Genomic DNA, 4092 nt, shown 5'->3' on the forward strand with positions numbered 1-4092 from the left:
TTACCCTCAGTGGTTATTAAAACTAGAGTGATGTACTTCGATGAAACAGTTGAGCAGATTTTATTTCGCTTTAATGGTAAACACACTTAACCAAATGCAAAAATGGGTGCATGTATTTGAGCAAGACTCGTTTTACAGCCAAATTTCTTTCAATTTTATACATGCTAACGAGGCTAGTAAATTTATTTAACACAAAGAGGAAAAAATGTTTATTGGCGGCTATTTTTGCATTCGGTCAATAGACCCCTTTCAGTTTTAAATTCGCAATCTGGAGGATAAAACTATAAGATCGTTAAATTTTGCATTTTTCTTTCAGGGGAGAGAACAACAACTCTTTTGTCTTCGAAACTGGCAATTACTGAAATGGGTCTATAACACGTCATGCTCAGACGAGCCAACGGGACGGAAAGTGAATTACGTCTGCATAATACGAAGGAAATCTGGCTCGTATTTTGACCCATCTTTCTTCCTGACCTCAGCGTAGAATTTTGTCCAGAATATCATCCAAAACTTGTGAGCCATAGGATCCATTTTTTCGTCGATATTTCGTGCAAGACACCACTTTTGCCACACAGCCATGTTTTTGTTGTTCGTTTGGTTGGGCGCGGACTCGTTTATCTCGGCTATTTCATCATTTGAAACAACGGTAAAACGGGACTGGTCTTCATTCCCAAATTGTAAAGATATACCGGAAACACTTGTAACTGGAGTGGAATGTACATGTTGCTGTCGTAATTGTCCAGAAATGTGAAGTGATGTTTCCGTTCGTTGCTCTGTCGCGGACATTAGAGAGCTTTAGATTCTAGGAAGAAAACGACTACGAGTACGAGATTTTCTCATAGAACAACAGTGAGCGCGCGCAAAAAAGCGTCATTTAGGCGGGAAAAACGTGATACCGGCGTCATCGCAGTACGAGGTTTTGCAAGAATGTCGTCGTGTCAAAACAAGTCAACAACACGGTAGCAATTTTAGCATTTTTCGATCAGCAAAAAACGCTATGTTATCAGCAATAAGAATAGCTGAGCAACCTACACTGCTAACAAAGAGCAAGATTAATCGTCCGGGTTATGAATCTTTTAAGTATTTTCGCTAAAAACGGGTAGTCAAATCTCGTACTCGTTCTCGTCCTGCCCCTAATACCAAAAACTCCAATAGGTCCCTATTAACGATGCTCCGGTTACCGTGGGCTGTGCTTCATCTATATAAACTAGTTGACAGTTCTAGAGACAAACTATCGTCACTTTCCTCCAAAAACCGTGGAAATAAGTCTAAACTGAAATTGGGGAAAATATCACTGGCAGAGTCACTGTCTAATGTTACAAATTAAATCCCCAGTTTGGTAGGGTAAGAGGTTGTTGCTATGGTTATTGTGATAAATTCTGTGGATTAAGCTGATTGCCCTTAATATGATTGGCTGATGTAACTGTCTTATTACACTGTCCCATTACAACCCTACACAATAATCAGTGAAAAATAAAGGATTTAATGCACCCATCAAATTTGAGAAAATTGTAATGGTGATTAGGTCTGTAATCATACGAGTGATTTAACAAATCGAAAATGGTTCAGCCTTGTCTCTTCTTATCGACAATGATATTCGTCGTCAGAGTAGTCAAAATGTTGTGGACTCACGGGGCGTAGCCGAGTGAGTCCGCAACAAATTTTGGCCACTGTGATGACGAATACCGTTGTCGATAAGAGTACAGACAACGCTGAACCACCGTTGATTTGCTTTTTGGCACAACATTCAACAATAAAGAAAGTGTTTATTTCAGAGAGTGACCAAAATCATGACACAAAGAGAGAGCAAGCGTTGTCTATAACTTTCTAGCAATATGATTGGTTTGTTTCCCAAAATGAGCGTTCCTGATTGGGTATTACATTGCGTGACAAATTGACGCGAGCATGACGCGAGCAGCGTTGTCTAGACTCTTATCGACAACGGCAAATTAGTCAATCAGATTGCAAGATTACAAGCAATTGTGGTAAAAAACAAAATCGAATGACCGCGCAACGGAAGTCCGATTTGCTTATCGCGAGTATGATTGCAGACCGAACTGGACGACACGAAGACCTCTTACCAATTAATCATAAAAATTACAACTTCCGAGAAAGGAAGAAGAGCCAAGTCATGAAAGAAAGGGAAAATTTGCATTTAAAGACTGACAAAGGAGGAGCAAATTATTTAATGTCGTTCTGAAAGAAAGAAAGCCCAAATTTAGGAGTCTGTACACTGTTTCTATGGTGATTGAAACCACGGTTGTGATTGGTTGATTTAAACTAAAACTTTGAATGTGATTGGCTTATTGAACTGTCCGATAACAACTTGGAAAGTAAATTAGTGGAAATCCAAGGGCGCGTTCTTTTGGGGCTATTCCGGAATTGGAATTTTTTTTGAAAGTAAAGTAGACAATCAGTCGTGCAATAGTCTATTTGACTTTCATTAATAGTATTTAACAAAAACATAGCCAGAGACCGTTGCCTTAAGACAAAGAAAGCAAAATACGATAGAAGAGGAGCTTGTGACACCAAAAACGTTTCGCTACGCGATCGTGATACATTTTTTGGACTTGTTTCGGTCATTTTGCAAAAGGAATAATTTTTTAAAAAAGTGGCATAATTTGGGAAAACGGGAAACATAGCATAATAATTATGCTACTCTTCAGGCTAGCACAATCTAAAAAAGCCTATGCTTGAGTCGACTCATAGTTTCCTACAATTTCAAAAGCAGAAGTTGTACAGTACCACAATAATGTGGATCAACCACGCTAACAAAGATACCTACTTGACGCGTCGCCCGCTCAGAAAAACTAGAGGTTAACTGACCTCACTTCACACAAAAAATATGCTACTCGAATATGTGAACTTGGTAAACTCTCGCGGAACATGAGCATGTGAAGGATACGAAAATAACTGTTTCATTCTTCAGATGCTTAGTGTGTGCGTTTGTCGACTTACAGATGCACGTTGCAGGAAGTAAGAAATAAGCGTGCATCTCGAGCAACTGTAGACTTTTAAGTGCTTTTCAAGCTTCCTGAGCGCATCCTAATTCGATATACGTACACCTGCAGCTGAAAGCACGAACCATTTCAGGCTTTTATAACAGCGGCTTAAAGGTTAATGCGAAAATAGCAATTTGAAAACTCTTTTCTGGTTCTCTTCCATTTGATAACAACAACTAAACTCTACTACGAGAAAAGTTGCAGTGAAAATACATATGAACAGGTCATGTCGTGCACAGGAAACCGCACGATAACGGATACATCAATGAGGAATTGATAGGTTCAAGTGATGTCCTGAAAGGTCTCAAACATGGACCAGGCTCAAAGCGAATGATTTTTTAGAAGGCTGACCAGTCTCCAGTCTCTAGTCTCCCTTACCGTCGTTTAGGGAACTTGACAGCTGGATGACTAGGATGCCATTACGCAGGGACGTCTAGAAAAAGGAATCAAAGAAGAACTGAGCTGGAATTGCACCAGCCTCTCACGAAGACGTCCTTAAATTAAGGCTTCGTCATGCGAAATACCTGACGAAGTACTTAGAACGCCTGAGTGCGATGCTAGAATAGCACAAGCATTCCACAAACCACTTAGCCTTCTTCGCAGACATCAGTTTTACGGATTAATCACTCAGACCATAATCACCGACATAATCACTCAGACCGTGACAGATACGTGATATAATTTCAACGTTAGAAGGATTACAATTTTGCAAACGTTGGCCGTGTAGCACTTATATTTGAACAGACTTAACTGATTAGAGTGTAATGTGAAGTGCCAGTTTTCTATCCCATATGAACCATGTGAGCGTTAGCCCTACTAATGGAAATGGGCCCACACAAGTACAAATTAAAACTCTGACCAGGGTTTCAACATTGTTGATTTAGTTTTGACAGGACGTAGCTTACGTCGGATCACTGAAGGGATCGTAAACAGTAAAAAAAAAACAATTCCATGGAGTTATGTCCAAAGAATACCACAGGGAATGTCACGTGCCGAGTAAGACCTCTTTAGGATTTGCATAAGAGCTTCCGCTTATTTCAGAAATGTGAAGTGTTTTAGAACTACGCCGGAAAGTTACATTGAATGATAA

Source organism: Montipora foliosa, chromosome 8, assembly GCF_036669935.1.
Source record: "Montipora foliosa isolate CH-2021 chromosome 8, ASM3666993v2, whole genome shotgun sequence".
Lineage (NCBI taxonomy): Eukaryota > Metazoa > Cnidaria > Anthozoa > Scleractinia > Acroporidae > Montipora > Montipora foliosa.